General features: G+C 46.7%; 1 long non-coding RNA gene across 1 annotated transcript in view; it reads right to left on the bottom strand.

Moving 5' to 3' along the window:
- Positions 1–283: 283 nt before the first annotated feature.
- LOC132834828 (uncharacterized) overlaps positions 284–25,168 on the bottom strand; it is a 70,765-nt gene continuing 45,880 nt past the window's right edge. The window contains exons 2-4 of the long non-coding RNA XR_009647250.1: positions 14,128–14,257; positions 11,276–11,346; positions 284–365 (exon numbers count right to left, since the gene is read on the bottom strand). This is a non-coding gene — a long non-coding RNA (uncharacterized LOC132834828). The remainder of the gene's footprint in view (positions 366–11,275; positions 11,347–14,127; positions 14,258–25,168) is intronic.

Here is a 25,168-nt window from a genome sequence, read left to right as displayed (position 1 = left end):
CCACAGTCTCCAATCAAATGACCTGAACTCAGACACACGGGGATCTTAAAGAGTGACACAATGCAGATAGGAAGTTTATTTCATTTCTGTTTCTGAGTCCAATCTTCACTCAGTGAGACAGAGTCAGGTATTCAAGGCTCAAACAAGAGATGGGTTCTGCTTCTGGTGATTGTCTTCATTCAGTGAGAAGGAGGGCCGTAGGCCGGAAGGAGCTCATCATTGTGCTTCGGGTTGTCTGCTCAGTCTGCAGCATTGCAGGCCGTGGGAGCAGGGCAGTGGGAAAGGGACCTCGTGTGGACTGCAATAGGACTTTCCACACATTGTTCCAGGGCAGGTACAGAGCTTCAGGAATTCTGAATGAGGATCTGAAAAATGCATTGATTGAAGGATGAGGATGAGGAAAACAGGATAAAGCTGATGAGATCAGCAGGATTTCTCGGTCTAACTCTGTGCCATACTTTATTTTCTGCTTCATAAATCTACAATCTGGAGCTCAACCCACTCAGAGCAATATCAGCTCAGAAACAATCAATCAGTCCAACACATCCATGCCGAACTGATATCCGATGTATATCTCATCCTATTTGTCAGAATCTGGCCCATGTTCCTCTGAACCCTTTTTAATTCCTACACCCACCCAGATACCTTTTAAATGTTGTAATTGTACCAGCTTCCACTACTTCCCTTGGCAGCTCATGCACACAGTGCCCTCTGTGTGAAAAATGTTCCTCTTATGTTCCTTATATATTTCCCCTCTCAACTTTAACAGATGCCATCTGCTTCTGGACTCCCCCACCACAGGGAAATCACCTTGCCTTTTTACCCTATTGAGGCCCTTCATGGTTTTGCGAACCTCTATAAGGTTACCCCTCAGCCACTGACGTTCCAGGAATAATAGCCTCATCCTATGCAGTCTTACCCTCCAGCACAAACCCTCCAACCTTGTCAACTTCGATGTAATTTTTTTCTCAACACTTTAAAGTTTTACAACACCCTTCTTACAGGAGGGAGTCCAGAATTGCACATTATATACCAAAAGTGGCCGAACCAATACCGCAACATGACCTCCCAACTCCTTTACAACATTAACTGAGCAATAAAGACAAAAGTGACACGCGCCTTCTTCACTCTCCTATCAAAATGTTCGTCCACATTCAACGATCTATGAAGCTGCACTCCAGGTCTATTTGTTCAGCAATATCCCTCATACCTTGTCATTCAGTGTATAAGTCCTGTTCTCTTTTACCTTCCCAAAATGCAGCACCCCACATTTATCTAAATTAGTGGGCGGCACGGTGGCACAGTGGTTAGCACTGCAGCCTCACAGCGCCTGAGACCCGGGTTCAATTCCCGACTCAGGCGACAGACTGTGTGGAGTTTGCACGTTCTCCCCGTGTCTGCGTGGGTTTCCTCCGGGTGCTCCGGTTTCCTCCCACATTCCAAAGATGTGCGGGTCAGGTGAATTGGCCATGCTAAATTGCCCGTAGTGTTAGGTAAGGGGTAAATGTAGGGGTATGGGTGGGTTGCGCTTCGGCGGGTCGGTGTGGACTTGTTGGGCCGAAGGGCCTGTTTCCACACTGTAAGTCTAATCTAATCTAATCTAATCTCCACCTGCCACTCCACCGCCCATTGGCCCATCTGAACAAGATCCCTTTGTCTTCTGAGGTAACCATCTTCACTGTCCTCCACACCTCCAATTTTACTGTCATCTGCAAACTTACTAACCATTCGTCCTCTGGTCACATCCAAATCATAAATATAAATGACAAAACAACATTGGGCCCAGCACCGATCCTTGTGGCACACCGCTGGTCACAGGCCTCCAGTCTGAAAAGCAACCCTCCCCCACCACTCTCTGTCTTCTACCTTCGAGCCAGTTCTCTATCCAAAGGGTAATTCTACTGCCCCAACATACAAGTTTGACAATATGACACCAGTCTCAGAAGTACAACAAGAACCTATTCCTGATGACAACAGGCGGGTCAGTTTGCCACCGGTGCTGTTTACACTTGGAATATACCTGGAGCAGAACAACACAAACCCAACAGGAGAGGGTGGCTCTGGAGAAGGAAAGTCAGTGTGGAGTTAAAATTCAACAACTGTGATGGAATAAAATAAAAGATGAATGAAGGTAAGGCCGTCCAATCTGTTTCACAAATTATTACATAAGAGTCTGGATAAAAGCTGAAGCTATTGTAATAAATGGCTCAAGCTCCCCATGGAGAATTAATGTGCCTGGACGGAAAAATGCTGAGTGATCATAAATTACTGCAACTTGCAACCAGCAGAATTGAAATCCAGTTTGCTTTTTTACTGCAAGGATGACTATTTTAATCATGTTGTTCTCTATATACGAATGATACAGGCAGTCATTTATTATCGAGACAGAAAAGACATTCAATATTTTCTTTGACATCTAACTTGGATTTGGAGAAGATCCTGTGGATGATACTGACCAACAGGATTGTTTGTACAGACAGGCGAATAATAATGTCACCAGGAAATAGCAGAAGGTTGTGGAGGGAAATGAACAGACTGAAGTCCGCTGTGATGGAGTTTGGCATAAAAGGCTAAAAAGAGACAAACTCGACCGAACTACAGAGTTTGAAATGTGAACGTGGATAGAGTTGCCTTGGTGTTCATGTGCACAGGTCTTTTACTGTGACAAGATCTGCTGAAGGGGGAAATAGAAAACATATGGGATCTTAAGCATCACAAATGACCCACTGAGTAAGGAAAAAGAAAATACATAAAGGGAAATCCCTGCTGTTCCTGGGGATCTGAAATCTAACCTCAGCAGGTCAGGCAGCATCTGTGAGAAGGGAACCAGAACCCATTTCTCCCACAGCAGTCTGCAAGGCACCAAGGGATCTCCCTAATCTGATTGGCCCTGTGCTAATGAACACTGCACACAGATATTAATCCAGTGGGTCAGCTTCTTAGTTAAACAGTGAGTTCCTGAGAGGGACAAGGCAGAACCTTGTATGTTGTTCACATCTACGTGTTCAGTAGGTCATACAATCGTCGAGATTTACAACATAGAAACAGATCCTTCGGTCCAAGTTGTCCATGCGTCAATTTAAGAACTCTGGCAGCGCTCCATGAAATTGGACGATCATTGCATGGGACTACTTAATGGGAGAATTGGGCAAGGGCTTATAGAAATGTGAGAAATATAACAGAGTATCAGTCAATAGAAGAATTAGTACAGGGATGTGAGTAAATGGGAGGTCTGGTGCACAGTGCCGTTACATTAGAAAATTGGTGGGAATGCCAATATACTGGAAAATTCGAACACAGCATGTCTAAGTTGGGGAATAGGGGCCAGGGAATTAATACAAAGAAATGTTGCAAGCATTGGTAAATTGGAGATTCAGTTCAGTGCATCACTAAATGAAAACACTTCAGCAGGGCATCTGTACGTGGAAGAAGTGTTTCAGGGAACAACTAAATGGAAGGAATTGATGCAGGGCAACAATAATTGGAGAATTCATGCAGGTGCCATCAAAGTCTAAGTGGGAGGACTGAGGCAGGATAACACTCAATGGGTGAGTTGGTGATATTCCTGAATTAGAGCAGGATTGGTAAATGGAAGAATTGGTGCAGGGAAGTGGAGCACGAATTACAGCCTGAGAGATGTACAGCACGGAAACAGACACTTCAGTGCAACGTCTCCATGCCTAAATTTAAGAATTTTGGCAGCTCTCCACGAAATCGAAGACTCATTGCCAGAAACAAATAAATGGAAAATTTGGGAAAGGGTTGATCGATGTGTGAGCATTTGCAACAGGGCATCAGATCATGGGTGAATTAGTGCAGTTCAGCATTAAATGGGTGAGTTATGCTGTGTTGCACTAAATGGGAGAATTGGGGCAGGACATTACCTTTGGGGAGATTGAGAGTAGGGCACGCCTAAATTGGGCGAGGTCATCAGTCAGTATGGGGATTGGTGTAAGGCAACACAAAATGGGGAACTTGTTCAGGACATCAGTGATTGGGGGAAATGGTGTTCAGCAACACTGAATTGAAGAATTGGGGTGGGCCTCAGTAAATGAGTGACCTGGTGCACAGTGGAGCTAAATTAGAGAATTGGTGAATGGCAACAGTAAATGGGAGAATTAGAGTAGGGCACCCTTCAATAGTAGAATCGGGCTCGGGCATCAGTAAATGGAAGAATTAGTACAAGGATATGAGTAAAAGTGCGGTTTGGTGGGAATCAATAAATGGGAGATACGGTGTACAGTGCAATTGTATTGGAAAACTGGTGTGGGTGTTCACATATTAGAAAAGTGGAGCAGAGCGTGTCTAAATTGGGGAATACGGGCCTGGGGATCAATAAAAGAAGAAATGTTGCAAGCATCGGTAAATTGGAGATTCAGTTCAATGCATGACTAAATGAAAAACAATTCAGCAGGGCATCTGTATGTGGAAGATGTGTATCAGGGAACAACTAAATGGTAGGAATTGATGCAGGGAAACAATCATTGGAGAATTCATGCAGGTGCCATTAAATTCCAAGTGGGAGACCTGGGCAGGATAACACTCAATGGGAGATTTGATGCAGTTCCTGGGTTTGTGCAGCATTGGTAAATGGGAGAATTGGTGCAGGGAAGTGGAGCCCTAAATAGAGCCGCAGAGATGTACAGCTGCTATGTCTCTTTCATCAGTGACTGTACCTCACAAGGACTTCAGTTGCTATGAATCACATTCGGAAATATGTGTGAAAATACATTTAGAAATACAAATCACCCTTTGCAATGAATAAAAGACCCAAGAACATTACAGAGAGAAGCAACTCATGATGATTTGACCAGAGGGCCCAGACCTCAGGCAAGTGAAGAATTTGAGAAAGAGAGTCCTTCATGGTAATCTCAAACTGGGAATGGGAATTGAACCCATGTTGTTCGCAACACACTGCTCTGTAAACCAACAATACAGCCACCTTAGCTGAACTGACTCCCCTAACTGGAGTGTACATGTTTGGATGAATAATTGAATCTATTGCGACATATAGTGCAGGTGAACGGCCTCTCCCCACAATGTGTTTGTTGGAGTTTCATCAAATCATTGCTACTCATAAAGCTCTTCTCACAGTCAGAGCATCTATATGTTTTCTCATTGATGTAAACAAAATGATAGCTGCTGACATTGGAGAACTGAGTGAACCCCTTCCCACACCAGGAGCAGGTAAAAGGTGTGAATGTGTTGGTGCTCACTGAGTACACATGACTAAGTGAATCGCTTCCTATGCTCAGTGCAGGCATAGATTCATAGAGTCTTAGAGATGTACAGCATGGAAACAGAGCCTTCAGTTCCATGCCGACCAGATATCCCAACCCAATCTAGTCCCACCTGCCAGCACCCGGCCCATATCCCTCCGTACACTTCCTATTCATATACCCATCCAAATGCCTCTTAAATGTTGCAATTGTACCAGCCTACACCACTTCCTCTGGCAGCTCATTCCATATCTGGACCACCCTCTGTATGAAAACGGTGCCCGTTATATCTCTTTTATATCTTTCCCCTCTCATCCTAAACCTATGCCCTCTCGTTCTGGACTCCCTGACCCCAGGGAAAAGACTTTGTCTATTTATCCTATCCATGCCCCTCATAATTTTGTAAACGTCTATAGGGTCACCCCTCAGCCTCCAATGCTCCAGGGAAAACAGCCCCAGCCTGTTCAGCCTCTCCCTGTAGCTGAGATCCTCCAACCCTGGCAATATCCTTGTAAATCTTTTCTGAACCCTTTCAAGTTTAGCAACATCTTTCTGATAGGAAGGAGACCAAAACTGCACACAATATTCCAACAGTGGCCTAACCAATGTCCTGTATAGTCACAACATGACCTCCCAACTCCTGTACTCAATACTTTGACCAATAAAAGAAAGTATACCAAATGCCTTCTTCACTATCCTATCTAACTGTGACTCCACTTTCAAGGAGCTATGAACCTTCACTCCAAGGTCTCTTTGTTCAGCAACACTTCCTAGGAACTTACCATAAAGTGTAAAAGTCCTGCTAAGATTTGCTTTCCCAAAATGCAGCACCTTGCATTTATCTGAATTAAACTCCATCTGCCACTTCTCAGCCCTTTGGCCCATCTGGTCCAGATCCTGTTGTAATCTGAGGTAACCCTGTTTGCTGTCCACTGCACCTCCAATTTTGGTGTCATCTGCAAACTTACTAACTGTACCTCTTATGCTCGCATACAAATCATTTATGTAAATGACAAAAAGTAGAGGACCCAGCAGCGATACTGTGGCACTCCACTGATCACAGGCCTCCACTCTGAAAAACAACCCTCCACCACCACCCTCTGTCTTCTGCTTTTGAGCCAGTTCTGTATCCAAATGGCTATATCTCCCTGTATTCCATGAGATCTAACCTAATCAGTCTCCCATAGGGAACCTTGTCGAACGCCTTACTGAAGTCCATATAGATCACATCTACTGCTCTACCCTCATCAATCTTCTTTGTTACTTCTTCAAAAAACTCAATCAAGTTTGTGAGACATGACTTCCCATGCACAAAGCCATGTTGACTATCCATAATCAGTCCTTGCCTTTCCAAATACATGCACATCCTGTCTCTCAGGATTCCCTCCAACAACTTGCCCACCACCGAGGTCAGGCTCACTGGTCTGTAGTTCCCTGGCTTGTCTTTACCGCTCTTCTTAAACAGTGGCACCACGTTTGACAACCTCAAATCTTCCGGCACCTCACCTGTGACTATCGATGATGCAAATATCTCAGTAAGAGGCCCAGCAATCACTTCTCTAGCTTCCCGCAGAGTTCTCGGGTACACCTGATCAGGTCCTGGGGATTTATCCACCTTTACCCGTTTCAAGACATCCCGCACTTCCTCCTCTGTAATGTGGACATTTTTCAAGATGTCACCATCTATTTCCCTACAGTCCAAATCTTCGATATCATTTTTCCCAGTAAATACTGATGCAAAATATTCATTTAGGATCTCCCCCATTTTCTATGGCTCCATTCAAAGGCTGCCTTGCTGTTCTTTGAGAGGTCCTATTCTCTCCCTCGTTACCCTTTTGTCCTTAATATATTTGTAAAAACCCTTTGGATTCTCCTTAATTCTATTTGCCAAAGCTATCTCATGTCCCTGTTTTGCCCTCCTGATTTCCCTCTTAAGTGTTACTCCTACTTTCTTTATACGCTTTTAAGAATTCACTCTATTTATGCTGTCTATACCTGACATATGCTTCCTTCTTTTTCTTAACCAAACCCTCAATTTCTTTCGTCATCCAGCATTCACTATACCTACCAGCCTTCCCTTTCACTCTGACAGGAATATATCTTCTCTGGATTCTTGTTATCTCACTTCTGAAGGCTTCCATTTTCCAACCATCCCTTTACCTGCGAACATCTGCCTCCAATCAGCTTTCGAAAGTTATTGTCTAATACCGTCAAAATTGGCCTTTCTCCAATTTAGAACTTCAACTTTTAGATCTGGTCTATCATTTTCCATCACTATTATAAAACAAATAGAATTATGGTCGCTGGCCCAAAGTGCTCCCCCACTGACAACTCAGTTACCTGCCCTGCCTTATTTCCCAACAGTAGGTCAAGTTTTGCACCTTCTCTAGTAGATACATCCACATACTGAATCTGAAAATTGTCTCATATACACTTAAGAAATTCCTCTCCATCTAAACCTTTAACACTATGGCAGTCCCAGTCGATGATTGGAAAGTTAAAATCTCCTACAATAACTCCCTATTATTCTTACAGATAGCTGAGATCTCCTTACAAGTTTGTTTCTCAATTTCCCTCTGACTATTGGGGGTCTATAATACAATCCTAATAAGGTGATTATCCCTTTCTTATTTCTCAGTTTCACCCAAATAATTTCCCTGGGTATATTTCCAGGAATATCCTTCCTCAGCACAGCTGTAATGCCATCCCTTATCAAAAATGACACTCCCCTCCTCTCTTGCTTCCCTTTCTATCCTTCCTGTAGCATTTGTATCCTGAAACATTAAGCTGCCAGTCCTGCCCATCCCTGAGCCATGTTTCCATAATTGCTATGATATCCCAGTCCCATGTTCCTAACTATGCCCTGAGTTCACCTGCCTTCCCTGTTAAGCCACTTGCATTGAAATAAATGCAGTTCAATTTATTGGTCCTACACTGTCCCTGCCTGCCCTGACTGTTTCACTCACTTCTGTTCTTTCCTAACTATCTTCCTTGGTCCTTCTCCCCCGCCCTTCCACCCCCACCCCCCAACCTTACTTGTTTAAATCCTCTCAAGCAATTCTAGCACATTTCCCTGCCAGTATATTAGTCCCCTTCCAATTTAGGTACAATCCGTCCTTCTTTACAGGTCACTTCTACCCCAAAAGAGATTCCAATGATCCAAAAATGTGAATCCTTCTCCCATACACCAGCTCCTCGGCCATGCATTCATCTGCTCTATCCTCCTATTCCTGCCCTCACTAGCTCATAGCACTGGGAGTAATCCAGATATTAGTACCCTTGAGGACCTCCTTTTTACAATTCTGCCTAACTCTCTGTAATCTCCCTTGAGTATCTCAACCTTTTCCTTTCCAATGTCATTGGTTCCAATGTGGACAATGACCTCCTGCTGGCCCCTCTCCCCCGTGAGAACATTCTGCACCCTCTCTGAGACATCCTTGATCCTGGCACCAGGGAAACAACACATCATTCTGATTTTTCGCTGCTGGCTACAGAAACATCTGTCTGTACCTCTGACTACAGAATCCCCTAACACAATTGATCTCTGAGAAGCCGACATATCCCTCATTGCATTAGAGCCAGTCTCAACACCAGAAACTTGGCTGTTTGTGCTACATTCCCCTGAGAATCCATCAAACCTGACATTTTCCAAAACAGCATACCTGTTTGAAATGGGTATATCCACAAAAGACTCCCGCACTAGCTGCCTACGTCTCTTACCCTTTCTGGAGTTAACCCATCTATGTGACTGTATCTAACACTTACCCCTTTCCTACATCTGCCATCCATCACATACTGTTGCTGTTACAAATTCCTCATTGCTTCGATCTGTCTCTCCAACCAATCCACACAATCTGATAAGATTCTCATCCAACAGCATTTATGGCAGATATAATCCGCAGTAACCCTTAAACTTTCTTTAAACTCCCACATCTGACAAGAAGTACATATCACTGCAAAGGCCATTTTTGCTCCTTCACAATCTACAGACCCAGAAAATAACACCGTCTTATTCCTCTACAAACACTGCCCCAGGTTAAATTAATAACTATGGCTTATATTTTAAGTTTAATCAAAAGACTTATTTCCAAAAACATATAATCAAGAAAGAATCCACTATACTCACTACTGCAGCCTTTCTCTTGGACCGACTTAAAACTACAATTAACTTATCTGATTCTGTGCTGTGAACTTTGCCCAACAGTTCCTCCAAGATTAGTTGTGAATTTCACTGTTTGTTCAGTTCCTCCAAGATTAGTTGTGAATTTCAGTTTGTTAATTTTCCCAGATGCACTCCGATGTCCAGCGATACACGAATTCAAACAGCAAAGGCAGCAACTATGCAGGTTTTCTCTCTCTCTCTGTCTCCTGCACTGTCCACACCATGTGTTTCCTTTGTCTGCTCTTCTCCCTTTTAAAACTGCTGTTGTTTTGACTTTTTTCCCCAAAGTTCCAAAACAATGTAACAGCATGTAAAACAGGAATTGCTGCTCCTGGAATTCGAGGAAATCACCTCCAACACCTAAAATACCTCAAAAAAAGGAGCAGCTCTTACAGCCAGAAATTTTTCCCAACCTCCATCTTCGATTACCGTACAGTCTCTCTCTCTCTGTCTCTCTCTCTAGTATGGCCATGCTAGTGTATTTAAAGCTAAGTTGATTTAATAAATCCCTCTCACACACAGAGCAAATGATTACTCTCTCTCTCTCAATGTTGACATTAGGCTGAACTGTGAAGTTTATTCCTTCCCAAACAGAGCAGGCACCATTCTCTCCCGATGATGAAGACGTTTGTGTGAAATAAAGCTAACGCCCAGGACACTGCACCGCCCGGGCAATGGGTTCTGAAGAAGATGCACACAGGAATGGAATGGTTCGCTCTGTTTCTCTGTCCAAATCTCCTGCCAGACCTGCTGACTTCCTCAAGCACTTTCTGATTTGATTTGGATGAGTGCATAAGAGGTACAGTTAGTAAGTTTGCAGATGACACCAAAATAGGAGATGTAGTGGACAGCGAAGAGGGTTACCTCAGATTGCAACAGGATCTTGACCAGATGGGCCAATGGGCTGAGAAGTGGCAGATGGAGCTTAATTCAGATAAATGCGAGGTGTAGGATTTTGGGAAAGCAAATCTTGGCAGGACTTATACACTTAATGGTGAGGTCCGGGGGAGTGTTGTTGAACAAAGAGTGCAGGTTCATAGCACCTTCAAAATGGAGTCGCAGGTAGATAGTATAGTTAGGAAAGCATTTGGTATGTTTCTTTTATCCGTCAGAGTATTGAGTACAGGAGTTGGGAGGTCATGTTGCTGCTGTACAGGACATTGGTTAGACCATTGTTGGAATATAGCGTGCAAGTCTGGTCTCCTTCCTATTGGAAAGATGTCGTGAAACTTGAAAGGGTTCAGAGGTTACCAGGGTTAGAGGATTTGAGATACAGGGAGAGGCTGAATAGGCTGGGGCTGTTTTCCCTCGAGCGTCAGAGGCTGAGGGGTGACCTTATAGAGGTTTACCAAATCATGAGAGGCAGGGATAGGATAAATAGACAAAGTCTTTTCCCTGGGGTCGGGGAGTCCAGAACTAGAGGGCATAGGTTTAGGGTGAGAGGGGAAAGATATAAAAGACACCTCAGGGGCAACCTTTTCATGGAGAGGGTGGTATGTGTATGGAATGAGCTGCTAGAGGAAGTGGTGAAGGCTGGTACAATTGCGACATTTAAAAGGCATTTGGTGGGTATATGAATAGGAAAGGTTTGGAGGGATATGGACCAGGCGCTGGCGGGTGGGACTAGATTGGGTTGGGATATCTGGTCGGTATGGACGGGTTGGACCGAAGGGTCTGTTTCCTGCTGTACATCTCTATGATTCCAGTCTCAGATCACCCTCAGGCCCGCCTAGTGACGTCATGTATCCCTATGCGCATGCGTACACATTCCCGGCCAAGGTGGCGGCTGTTCACCTCGGAATTGCAAACCTGTCACCCACAAGTTATTTTTCAAGGTGCTCGCTTCTCGCTGGAAGGGTTTATTCTCGGTCTGAATCCCTCTCTCCAGCCTTACCGTCTGGAAAAGCACGTCTCTTCCCATTTTCCACGGAGACAAACCCGGGACTGCGGCTGCACCGCCCTCGCCTGTAGTGAGTATAGAGGGTATTCATCACCGTGAGGAATGCTGGGTAGGTACTCCGCCATTGAGGAGATTAACACAAAAGATTGAATCTGTTCATTAATAATTTCCTCTTTCCTGAATTCCCATCTTCTGTGTTAGAAAAACATCTTAAAATTGGAGGCATCTCTCAAATCTCTCCAATCATCTCTACCACATAATCTTGTCATTAAAATACTAGATCTCTCAAATCATTTGGTAAATTCCTGTCCTGAACTGATGGTGGTAGATTTTGGAAACTCCTTTAACAAATGGATGTTTAATACTCAAGCCAAGAGATACATTTGTTTATTTTGAATGTCTTTCAACAGGTTTCTTTTGTCATCTCATTTTACAGAGTAGTGGAAGGAATGAAAACGGAAGTGTTTCTCTGATGCCAGTTCTGTGCTAACGTCTCAGCTACAAGCTCCAGCCAGAGAGTTTACATTGAAGTACAATGACATTGATTCAGAGGTGAATATTTTTGAGCATTCATCTATAATTCAGTAGTTAACTTGTGTTGCTGTGGTTCATTGGATAGGCCCTGGTGTGATCCCTTTACTGTGAATCTGAATCTTTGTCCTCCATGACAATCTCTTTGCCAATGTCCAACCTGCGCTACCTTTAATAATGAGTATTTTAACTCTGTGACAGTTTATTGTTATTTCTTCCAGTTATGATCAAATTAGAGCTTCATCACTGCAGGTCCCTGAGGTATGTGCTGGTAATTTATTCCACTCATGTGTGGCCTCCCTCACAAACATCACACAGACCCTGCTATGTTCCTTTTTGCTTTCATTCTTCATGCTCCCTTTGACACACACTATTCCCTTCCCTGCTCGTACACACCCGTGCTTACCCCCTATCGCCTTCCCACTCCCGTCACCTTCCCCTCCCATCACCCTTCTCCCCCCAGCCCCGTCACCCTTCTCCTCCCCCCAGCCCCGTCACCCTTCTCCTCCCCCCAGCCCTGTCACCCTTCTCCTCCCCCCAGCCCTGTCAACCTTCTCTCTTCTCCCCCCCACCCCGTCACCCTTCTCCCCCCCACCCCGTCACCCTTCTCCCCCAGCCCCGTCACCCTTCTCCCTTCTCCCCCCATCCCGTCACCCTTCTCCCCCCCAACCCCGTCACCCTTCTCCCCCCCACCCCGTCACCCTTCTCCCCCCCCCACCCCGTCACCCTTCTCCCCCCACCCCGTCACCCTTCTCCCCCCAGCCCCGTCACCCTTCTCCCTTCTCCCCCCCCCCACCCCTCCCCCCCACCCCCTTCTCCCCCCCACCCCGTCACCCTTCTCCCCCCCACCCCGTCACCCTTCTCCCCCCATCACGTCACCCTTCTCCCCGTCCCCCTCCCCCTCCTCCCACCCCTCCACCCCCACCCCTCCATCCACCACCCCTCCACCCCATTACCCTTCTCCCCCCTCCCCCATCACCCTTCTACCCCCTCCCCCATCACCCTTCTACCCCCTCCCCATCACCCTTCTCCCCCTCCCCATCACCCTTCTCACCCACCCCATCACCCTTCTGCACCCCGTCATCCTCCTCCCCCCACCCCCCGTCACTCTCCCCATCACCTTCCCGCCCCCCATCGCCTCCCCGCCCCCATCGCCTCCCCTCCCCCATCGCCTTCCCGCCCGCCCCCCCCCCACCCACAATTGCCTTCCCACCCTTTGCCTTCCTTCCCCCGACATGGCACATGGCCCAAGTCACCCTCTGGGACAGGGGGACAGGGAGGGAGAGGGGAATGGGTGGGGGGAGTGAGAGAGTGAGGGAGGGAAAGGTTGTGGTGAAGGGGAGATGGTGGTGAGAATAAAACCCAGTGAGAGAACAAGACAAAGAGAATGAAAGTCAGAAATGAGAATAAATAAATACCTGGTGGCGGGGGAGACAGAACGAGAGATAGAGAGAGAGAAAGACTGACAGAGGGAGAGAGAAAAAGCCCAGCTAGAGGGAGAGAGATTGGGAAAGACTGAGCGATTAAATAATTCCAGGAAAAAGAGTGAGGAGGCAGAGAGTTGTAGGAAGGGAATCTCCAGGGGAATGGGAAGGATGGGGAGAGTTGGGGATTGAAGGAACGATGTAGTGAAGAGAGAGAGGGAACATGGGAATGAAGATGGGAGCTGCAGTGAGTAACGGAGACAGTATCATCTGTGGGATCAGACTGTGCATTAACTCCCTCTCCAACCTTTCTGTCTCTTTGCCTCCCCCCCACCCCCTCCAGCCCAGATCTTGCCCCTTATGGTAAAAATCACAAACAGCCTGAACCCCACAATTCTTTTATATGTGTGTGTGTCTGTGTGTATGTAAATGATTATTCTCTCTCTCTGGTTCCAGCTCTTGTCTGATGTTTCCTCATGACAGAATGATTGGATTCTCTCTGTCTCTTCATTGTCTGAGTTTCAGCTCCCAGACCAAATCTCCCCCCACCGGGGGGAGAGACTGCTGTAATGTAGGCCACTGTGCAGGTAATTTGAGACACAGCAAGATCCCACAAGTAGCATTACTCTGATATTAGAACAAGTCTTTGGATCGAGTTTCTCATTTAAGGTTTTAATTCCCTACTTGGGGAGTCCTGTCTGTCAGACACTCACTGGGGATTGATGTATTTGTGTCAAATCCCAGGCCCCGGTTATTTTAACCCCAGGCTTCAAATCTGTTTTAAAAATGACAGGGCCCCCAATCCGACAGGAGCCAGTTACCCAGAGGCCCCTAAAACCCAGGGTCCCCCAGAGGAGATTAAACCGCAGGGTAAATAAACACACAACTCACATGAGCCCCCACGGGGTGCAGCCTGTCGACCAGGCCTCAGGGCAGTGTCCCCTCTGGAGAAAGCTTTTGCTCAGAGGTCTCCTGATCCCAAAGTTTCTCTCTTTGAATCTTCAAGTGGCCAGCAAGATCCCTTGGAAGGAAAGAGACAGCATTATTTGAAAGGCAAAGGAGAGGGGGGGAAGGCGTGGGGGAAGTGATTGATAAGGAGGGGGGGGGACGGAGAGTTGAAGGCGGGGGATGGATTGCAAGGGCATGGGGGGAGGAATTGTAGGGGAAGGAGAGAGACAGGGAAAGGACGGTGGGATGGAGAGGGGTTAATGGGGAGGGGGAAGGAGATGGGGAAAGGGGTGAGGAGGCAGCTTGGCGGGATGGAAGGAGATGGGGAGAGGGAGATGGAGGGGGAAGGGGAGAGGGAGATGGAGGGGGAAGGAGAGAGGGATAGCAGGTGGGAAGGAGTGTTGGGAGGAGAGGGTGGGAGTGGAGTAGAGGGGAAGCTGATTGGTAGGGAAGGAGAGGGGAGAAAGTTAGGGGAATGAGGGGTGAGGCAGAAAGACAGAGAGTGAGTGGGGAAGGAGAGGGGAAAGGAGAAGAAGCGTGAAGGGAGGAATGAGAGACGGGAAGGAGAGGAGGGGTGGGAGGGGGAGGAAGCAGATGGAGGAGAGGGGAAAGGAGATGGGGAGGACGTGGCGGAGTGGAGGGGAGAAGGTGATTGGTAGGGTAGGAGAAGAGAGAAAGTAATATTGGAGGGGAGAGGCAGAGAGGAGGAAGAGTGGATGGGGAAGGAGGGGGAGAAGAGGCGTGGAGAGGGCGGAGGAGAGGGGGAAGTAGAAGGTAGAGAGGGGTGGAGAGGGGGAGGAGGCAGGCATAGGAATGGGGGAACTAAGGGGAAGTAGGGGAAAGGAGAGAGTGTGGAAGAGGGGGTAAAGAGAGGAGAGAAGGAGGGGGTGAGGGAGGGAAGGAGTAAGAGAGGGGGGAAGGAGTGGAGGGGGAAGTAGAGGGTGAATGGAAGGGGGAAGGGAAAAGGGAGGGAAGGAGTAAGAGGGGGGAAGGAGTGGAGGGGGAAGCAGACAAGGAAAGGAGGGCCGAATGGAGAGGGGAAGGAGATAGAGAAGGAGAACAGGGATTGAATGAGGGAAGGAGAACAGGGATGGAAGGAGGGAAGGAGAGAGGAAAAGAGAGGGTGGGAAGGGGGAAGAAGGGGGGATGGGAAAGAGTAGAGGGGGAGGCAATTGGTAGGGTAGGAGAAAGGAGAATGTAGGAGGATGGAGCGGAGAGGCACAGAGAGAGAGAAAGGGAGAGTAGGCTGGGAGGAGAGGGGAAAGGAGAAGGGGGTGGGTGGGAAGGAGGGGGGAAGGGTGAAGTAGAGGGTGAGAAAGAGAGGGTTGGAAGGATGGGGGAAAGGAGAGGATGGAAAAGGAGAGGGGGAAAGGACAATGGGGGGAGAAGGAGAGGAGGAAGAGTGGGGATGGGAAGAGGGGGGAAGGAGGGAGGAGTTGGGAGGGGGTAGGAGAGGAGGGAGAAGGTGAGTGGGGGAAGGATGGGGAGGAAGGAGGAAGAAGTGGAGACCGGAGGACAGGAGGGGGGAAGGAGAGACGGAGAAGGTGGGAGGGGAGGAGGAAGAGAAGGGGAGTCAAAGAAGAAGAGTGTGTGAAGGAGGGGGTGAAGGAGAGGAGGGGTTGGAGAGGAGTGCAAGGAGGCGAGGAAGAAGGAGGAGAGAGGAGAGGAGAGGGAAGGAGGTGGGGAAGGAGAGGAGGGTAAAGGAGGTGGGGAAGGAGAAGGGGGCAAAGGACAGGGGAGAAGGAAAGATGAAGGAGAGGTGGGACGTGGACACGGAGAGGAGAAGGTGGAGGAGAAGGGGAGGAGGGGGTTGGAATGGGGAGGAGATGGGGGAACGAGAGGGGAAGGAGAGGAGGGGAAAGGGGAGGGGGCAGAGGGAGGATGGGGATAGGAAAGGGTGAGGAGAAGGGGAGAGGAGAGGTGGAGATAAAAGGGAAGGGGGAAATGAGGGGGGAGGAAGGAGGGGTGAGGTGGAGAGAGGATGAAAGGAGAAAGGGGAGGAAGAAGAGGGAAGGGGATTGGTGGAGAGAGGACTGGAAGGAGATGGGCAGGAGAGGGAGGAAGGAGAGGAGGAAGTGGAGAGGGGAGGAGATTGGTTGGAAGGAAGTGTGTGAAGGAGGGGGAAGGAAAGGGGTGAAGGAGGGTGGGGGACATCTCTGCATCTGTCCCCGTCAGTCCCCACCTGTCGCCCGTCAGTCCCCGACCATCCCCACCTGTTCTCGTCAGTCACCACCAGTCCCCAACCGTTCCCCCCGTCCCCATTGGTCCCCAATCAGTCCCTGCCCGGCCCCATCTGTCCCGATGAATCCTGAGGGTTCTTCCTGAATATAACTGGAATAACCCGAACACTGAGATAACAACCAGAACCAGGTGAATGGGGAGGATTCTGCAGTGGGCATCACCCAAGCCCCTGTCCCAATGTCACAACAGCCCCATGGTCACACCACCCCACCCCCCTCCCGCCCCGGTCAGTGGTATAATCCAGGACCAGAGTTCGGAATCAATGGGACCATTTGTTTTGGGATCAGGAACTTGCTTTCCCACCAAGACCACCCCTCCCCTCCCCTCCCCCTCTCCGCCTTCCACAAGGACCGTTTCCTTTGACACTCCTTGGGTATGTACCACCCTCACCCCCCAAACCCCCAGGGACCTTCCCCTGCCACCGGAAAAGATGCAAAACCTGCTGTTACACCCCCACCCCCACCCCCCCTCACCTCCACCCAGGGCCCCCAAACCCTCCTTCCAGGGCAGACAGAGGTTCACCTGCCTCTCCTCCAACCGTGTTTCCAGCATCAGGTGCTCCCGGTGTGGGCTTCTCTACATCAGGGAGACCCAACAGAAACTTAGGGAACGGTTCTCTGGGCATCACAGCCGGGCCCACAGGGATTGACCGGACCTCCCAGTCACCACCCAGTTCAATTCCCCCCAACCACTCCCTTTCCAACATGACCATCCTCGACCTCCTGCATTGCCACACCGAACCACACCACAAATTGGAGGAACAACATCTCATCTTCCGCCTGGGCAGCCTACAGCCCGGAGGACTCAATACAGAGTTCTCCAATTTAAAATAACCTCCCTCCACATCCCCGGACTCCCTCCCACTGCTCCCTCTCACCACCTGGATTTGTTCCTCCCATTGATCAACCGAGTGCGACCCTCTACCTGTCCTCACCTCCTTCGCCTTCTTTCCCCCGCTCCCTGGCCTGTTCCACCCCTTCGTCCTCCCTCAGCCTTCCTTCCCCTCCCACCACATCCTCGCACCACAACCCATCCCACCCCATTGCCCTCCCATCCGATCCTTTCTCCCTATCTGTCCCCCTTCCCCTTCACCCTTCCACCCCATCCTCTCTCCTCCCTTTGTCCTCCCTCCCCAGTTCATCCTCCCTCCCTCCCCCCTTGGTCTTCCCTCCCCCTCACTCTCCTTCCCCATCCTCCCATTCCCTCATCCTCCCTCCCCACTCCCTGTACCTCCCTCCCCACTGCCACCTTCCCCCTTCCTCCCCCTCTCTGTTGTTCCACCTCCCTTTCCATTCTGTTTTATCGCCAATCCGACTTTTTTCTGGCCCCCCTCCCTTCTGTCGACCAGGCCTCAGGCCTCAGAACCACGTCCCCCTCTGGAGCTTGGCCAAGGGTTTCCTGAACATTTTGGATCTTCACGTTGCATCTTTCCCACTAAAGGTTCATCCGGATAAAACAGAGAACAGATTGCTTGAAAGGGAGAGTGAGAGCATTTTGAAGGCAAGTTACACAGCAAGATCCCAGGTTTAAAAGCACCTCTGCTCGTTGCCACTGTATTAATGTATCTAACACAGTCAGCAGTTAGGGTGGAACATGGTGTGGGAGCAGATCTTACCAGGGATTGGAGGGGGATAGTGAGGGAAAGGCATCAGATTATTACACTCTGCAGTGACCTGGGAATAATTGTCTTTTACTGAAAACAGTTCCCAACTTGTATGTGCCTGTAGCTCCCTCCAGTCTGAAACCCTCGTTCCCCTCTATCCTGTCTCTTGTCCTTGAGCCAATGGAGTCTTCATTCCCAGGATAGGGACAACATGGGATTAGATACAGAGTAAATCTCCCTCCACACTGTCTGCATCGAATACTCCCAGCACAATGTGCAGCATGGGGTTAGATACAGAGTATAGGCCCCTCTGCACTGTTCTTATTAAACACACACAGGATAGGAACAGCACTGGGTGAGGTACAATGTTAGGCAGCATTGTAGACAGTGCAGATGGTACCTTAACATTACAAAGGGATATTGATATACTGGGTGAATGGGCAAAGCTGTGTTAGATGGAGTTCAGTGTCAGCAAGTGTGTGGGTATCAGGTTGGAGTACAGAGAGGGAGCACAAAGGAGGTTTACAAGAATGATCCTGGAGCTCAGGGGTTACATTCTGAGGGGACATTCGACAAATGAGGCCGTTTTCCTCCAGAATTGAGAAAGTTAAGGGGTGATCTGATCAAAGCCTTCAAGGTATAAACAGGATGAGACAGGATCGATCAAGATCAACAATTCCCACAGGTTGGAGATTCTAGACCGAGAGGGAGCAGAGTCTGAGAATGAGGACCCAGAGTGTTCAGGAGAGATGGTAGGAAGCACTTTGACACACAAAGGGTGGGAGAGGTTTGGGACTCTCTCCCACAAACAGCAGTGGATGCTGGATCAGTCGTTCAGGAGAGAGAGACATTTTTGTTCAGTGAAGATATTGAGGGATATGGGCCAAAGGAAGAGTTAGGCCACAGATCAGCCATGATCCCATTGAATGATGGAACAGGCTCGAGGGGCTGAATGGCCTCCTCCTGTTCCTATGTTCCAAAATAACAATCTCCCTGCACTGTCCCTATCAACCCCTCCCAGGACAGGGACAGGATGGAGTTAGATACACAGTAAAGCTCCCTTTACTGTATCCCCATCAACCCCTCCCAGGGCAGGGTCAGAACAGGGTTAGATACAGAGTAAAGCTCTCTCTCTACACTGTCCCTATCAACCCATCACAGGATTGATGAACAGAGCTTTAATATTTGAAAATGCTTCTATTATTCTGTCGTTCATTGTCCCACAGTAACTCTGTGTGTGCGCACGCGCGTGCATATGTGAGAGATTGAGAGAGAGAAACGGAGACAGAGACCAGGGCCCTGCATTACTGGGTCAGGTACTGTTGTGGAGAAACTATAGAGAACCACCAGGAGATGCAGAGAGTTCCTCAAGAAATAGGTCTTGTATTTGAAAACAAAAAACCGTGACACTGAGAAAGCAGGTTCTCGAATGTCCCCGAACCTTAGGGTCCGTGCATTTTTATATCTTTTGTTATCATGTTTCTGTGAGCTTATCAGCATGTCCAACTATATTAATCAAAGTACCTCACCCCAGCTACACAATAAACCAGTGATGTTAGTTCCCAATGTCTCTTTAGTTGTACATTCAACTTGATGTTATTCTAATGTCATGGTTAGATATTTATTGCTAACTCTGCTGCAGTAATCTTTCATTGCAGACTAACCTGCCATGATAGATATTTAGCTATTCCATCTATTACAATAGTCTCCTGTCTCAAGCTGACTCTACTAACTATTAATTAGATATACTAATGTCATGTCCCAAATGTTTACGGTCCCAATCCTGTCATAATAACACTTAACAGAGAAACTTGCTTTATTACTTGTGTTCTCTCATCTGGCCATAGTGACCTTTCAGCCTTAACCTTACCCTGCTAATTGGTGTAAGAATGTTCCACTATGGTTCTCCCATCCTGCCCCTGCCTTCCACAGACCACAGGTTCCCAGTGGGCTTCATGCTTTAACCCTTCCCATGCTTTCATGGTCCCTATTTTCCATTGACCTCACTCCAACAACAATACCATTCGTTAGTTAAACAGGATGGAGACAGCACCAATTCTCAGGAAGTGTTTTACTGTTTCTGTTTTTGTTAAAATGCTTGGGCGGTGTGCTGGCTCAGTCAGGAGACTGTCTGTGTGGAGTTTGCACATTCAGCCCGTGTCTGCGTGGGTTTCCTCCCACAGCCCAAAGATGTGCAGGTGAGAGGAATTGGCCGTGCTAACTTGCCCAGAGTGTTCGGAGATGTGTAAGTTAGATGCATTAGACAGCGGGAAAATGTAGAGTAATGGGGTAGGAGAATGGGTCTGGGTGGGTTGCTCTTTGGAGGTTCAGTGTGGACTTGTTGGGCTGAAGGGCCTGTTCCCACACTGGATTGATTCTATGATATTTTAAAGGAAATAATGGATTATCTGGTCACTACCACAGATTATATTGGAATTTCTTGAGTTTAATGTTGCTATCTAATGGCAGGTCTGTCTCTGTTGTTGTGAAAGACAGCACCTGAAAGGATTTGCTCAGTGTGCAAACCAGTGTGTTGGTGTTGCCCACTTATCTCTGAGTTGGATACCAGAATGTTGCACATTCTCCCTGTGTCTGTGTGGGTTTCCTCCGGGTGCTCCGGTTTCCTCCCACAGTCCAAAGATGTGTAGGTCAGGTGGATTGGCCATGGTCAATTGCCCATAGTGTTAGGTACATTAGTCAGAGGGAAATTGGCCTGGGTGGGTTACTCTTCGAAGGGTCAGTGTGGACTGGTTGGGTCAAATGTCCTGTTTCCACACTGTAGGGAATCTAATCTATTTATGACATAACATAATACATAGTAATCTGAGATTGACCAAGTTCTGAATTTATTGTTACGATGTTTAGAGACTGTCACCTATATGCCCATCTCTCGTCAACTGGTCTGCTGAATTTTACTCATGTTTTGCTAGAAATGCCAAGTGGGAAGTTGCTCAGTGACATCTTAATTAGGTTACTCCAAGTTTCAAGCCCTCAAACAATAAAGTGTTCCTTTGGGATTGAATTCAAAGGTGTTTCTCTGCAAATGGCCAGACTCAAAATGATCACAGCAGATTCAGCCTTCACTTCACAGCAAAGTATCATCTACCTTTAAATGGGAATATACGTCATCTTAAAAGCTAAGGAAATAATTGTGACTTTCAATAAATACTTCCAGTTACTAACATAATCCATAAATAATGCATACCTTTTCATAATTTTTACTGCAACTGTTAAGCTTAGACTATTATAAAGTTGTTTAAAACATAGGGAACTGCAACTACATTAACATTGCAATGACTAATGTTATGGACTAGGCTTGACCACTCACAACATTCTTAAGCAGGCTGCCCAGAGCATAACTTTGCAATATACTTCAGTAAGTGGACAGTGAAAATTACCTGGAGTAAGATAGCTAGGTTGACTACTAGATTTTAAACAGACAAAAACATTATTCACAAAGTTACACAAACAACAAAGAACCCCTACAGAACACAACCTATCCAGCTAGACTTAATTATGCTGTTCCGAGTACAACAGTTCCAATGTTAAAAACCAGTATCGATGCTTGGAGTTGAAGTTGGAGGGCAGAAAGAGAGTTTCTACACAGCTCCCTGTTGAACTTTGCAAACCTGCTCAGCTAAAGAGCTGACCTCTGCCCTTTCATTATGTAGGTGAGTTGTCAAGCCTGATCAGTTTGGCCTGAAGGCTCATCTGTTTATATGGAAACAAAGGGCCTCTTAAAATCCTTTTTATCTCTGTACCACACCAGACTGATCGGAGCCTGAACTCCCCCCACCCCACCCCCAACCAAAAGTCAAGGACAGAGTCTCCTTGAGCCAAGGAACAGCTTTTAGATAAAAATGGACTAGCTTTGTGACACTAAAGAAAGTCCAAATTTTTGTTTCAAATGCCATCCCACTGTCTCTGATTCCAGATCGTAGCTTTAATTTGGACCCTTGCCAAGTCTAACCTCAATCCTCCAATGTGAAGTCAGCAAACAATCAAGTTTGCAAGGTCTTGCTTCTTTCTGCAGAAGGGGGAGCCAGATAGAGGAAGACTAATCCAGACTGATTAATTCACCAGACTTTGTGCAGTTAATATACTGGTGTAATTAATTTCTGCTCACAACATTTAGAATTCAGGCCTCAGTTATAATCAATGTGATCTTTGTTCTATTTATTCAGTCTCATTCAACTATGCACGGTTCATCACAGCTTCTCCCAAGAATTGAGATACAATGTCAGGACAATAAGCTTTTACCAAAGTTATTCAGGTTGGAGATAATGCAGTGAATTGTCACTTTGCTTCGGCTCCTGTCAACACAAGTTGCCACCTGCTCCTTTTCCCAAATGCACTCACTTTTGTTCCACACACACACATCTCTTCACATCACCAAAATCATTTTGCTTGTTTCATATTATCTATTTTTTAAAAATATTACACATTCTGGACAAGATGGATTTTGGCCTTCATTGATGCAGCAACATTCTATAATTTAAAATCAGCTTTCAGGGGAATATCCATAATGGTTTGAACTCGCACCAAGCAAAGCACAGTAGTGTCTGCTGTTCAAATTTATTTTTAAATCCGCGCTAACATGCCTCAGCAATGTGGAGCTTTCCCACTGCATTGTGTCGTGTGGACTCGAGTGAGACTGTCAATCAAGAAGGACACAGTGGGATTTTGGTAAAGTAGTGTTACTTCTGCAATCATAATTTCTTATGCAAGGTAAATGAATTCACACCAGTGTGTAATTGTTTCAACCAAGAGCTGAGTCAACAAGAATGAAAACTATGTGAGTTCTTTACCCAGAGAGTGGTGGGGGCATGGAATGCGCTGCCCGTGGGAGTGGTAGAGTCAGAATCATTGGCGACCTTTAAGTGGCAATTGGATAGGTACATGGATGGGTGTTTAATCTAGGATAGATGTTCGGCACAACATCGTGGGCCGAAAGGCCTGTTCTGTGCTGTATTGTTCTATGTTCTATATGAAGAAAATATATAATTGTTTTTGTATTAGCTAAAATGTTCATACAAGAATGAAACATGCCTGCAAACAATGGTAGATGTTATATATGTTGGACTTTAGGCTCAATCTACCAACTTACTTTCTTCTATGTGTGAGCCCAGTCCTGCGTGCTCTTTAAATAAAGCAATAGGAGAAGATATTCAATCTTACACTTTTAGTTTTATTCTAGCAGTAAGTGGATAAAGTATACAGAGCTCTAGGTCTAAACCTTTCTGTCCCTGACAAACTACTAAGTAAGTCAGTTCACAAAGAACAAAGACGTATTCCTACCCCTGACCTAGTCTTTTATATAATACAAAACATCATGCAATCACTGAGGTGGGATTGTATTCTGATTGGCTGTCTATCTGACTCCATCCTCCTCCTCCTCGCATTCCTGGATGTCCGATCCCACGTGACCTTCCTTTTCGGAGCGAAACAGCCATTCACGTGACCTCCCGGCACTCTTCCTGGGCGTGAAACAGCCGATCACGTAACCTCCCGGCACTCTTCTTGGGCGCGAAACAGGGAGACCACGTGACCGCACCCGCGCCTCGGAGCATCACGTGATCATCCTCTGCGCGCGCATCAGAGCATCACGTAACCTCTGAGCGGCGAGGACACGCCCACTCGCAGTCTAGAATCTATTCTACAAATAAGCCATATATTTACACAGACAAATAGATAAGGTGCTGTGAGGGTGTCGATTAAGCCAGATATGCCTGTACAAACAGTAGGTATAAACCTCTGTTTCCCACTTCTGCAAAAACACAAAAACAAACCCCAACTAAAAGGTCATAGGTTGGGGAAAGGGAGGAAATGGCACAGGTGGAGGAAGTAGATAATAGTGAAGGAGGATATACCTAACAATGGGCCACAGCAGGATGTGGTGAAATGGCCGAGTAAAACATGTACTTTGTTAAGCACAAGGCCGGATAAGGCAAGAGATAAACAATAGTAATGGGCACCGGGTTGGGAGGAGTGAATCCTATATAAGGTATGTACTTGCTAAACTCTGGGTGCCTTACTTCAGGCACCACGCTTACAAGGGTATAATAAACATACTGATTGCTTCAGATCTTGTCTCAGAGTGAAATTATTGAAGTGAGTGAACTTTGTTTCTCACACACTGATACTGGTTTTTAACATTGGAACTGTTGTACTCAGAACAACATAATTAAGTCCGGCTGGATACGTTGTGTTCTGCAGGGGTTTTTTGTTGTTTGTGTAATTTTGTGAATAATGTTTTTGTCGGTTTAAAATCTAGTCACCAACCTAGCTATCTTACTCCAGGTAATTTTCACTGTACACTTCCCGAAATAAATTGCAAAGTTATGCTCTGGGCTGCCTGTTTAAGAATGTTGTGAGTGGTCTAGCCTAGTCCATAGCATTAGTCATTGCAATGTTAATGTAGTTACAGTTCGCTATGTTTTAAACAACTTTATAATAGTCTTAGCTTGACAGTTCCAGTAAACACTATGAGAAGTATGCATTATTTATTGGATTAAGGTAGTTACTGGAAGTATTTATTGAAAGTCACAATTATTTCCTTAGCTTTTAAGAAGACGTACATTCCCATTTAAAGGTAGATGATACTTTGCTGTGAAGTGAAGGCTGAATCTGCTGTGATCATTTTGAGTCTGGCCATTTGCAGAGAAACACCTTTCAATTCAATCTCAAAGGAGCACTTTATTGTTTGAGGGCTTGGACTTCGGAGTAACCTAATTAAGATGTCACTGAGCAACTTCCCACTTGGCATATCGAGCAAAACAGGAGTGAAATTCAACAGGCCAGTTGAACAGAGATGGGCATATAGGTGACAGTCTCTAAACATTGTAACAATAAATACAGAACTTGGTCAATCTCAGATTATGATTTGGAGGTGCCGGTGTTAGACTGGGGTGTACAAAGTTAAATATCACACAACACCAGGTTATAGTCCAACAGGTTTAATTGGAAGCACACTAGCTTTCGGAGGACGCTCCTTCATCAGGTGATTGATCACCTGATGAAGGAGCATCGCTCCGGAAGCTAGTGTGCTTCCAATTAAACCTGTTGGACCTGGTGTTGTGTGATTTTTAATCTCAGATTACGATGTACAATGTTATGTCATAAACAGATTAGCTTCCCTAA

Source organism: Hemiscyllium ocellatum, chromosome 42 (assembly GCF_020745735.1).
Source record: "Hemiscyllium ocellatum isolate sHemOce1 chromosome 42, sHemOce1.pat.X.cur, whole genome shotgun sequence".
Classification (NCBI taxonomy): domain Eukaryota; kingdom Metazoa; phylum Chordata; class Chondrichthyes; order Orectolobiformes; family Hemiscylliidae; genus Hemiscyllium; species Hemiscyllium ocellatum.
This window is presented reverse-complemented; position numbering and strand designations above follow the sequence as displayed.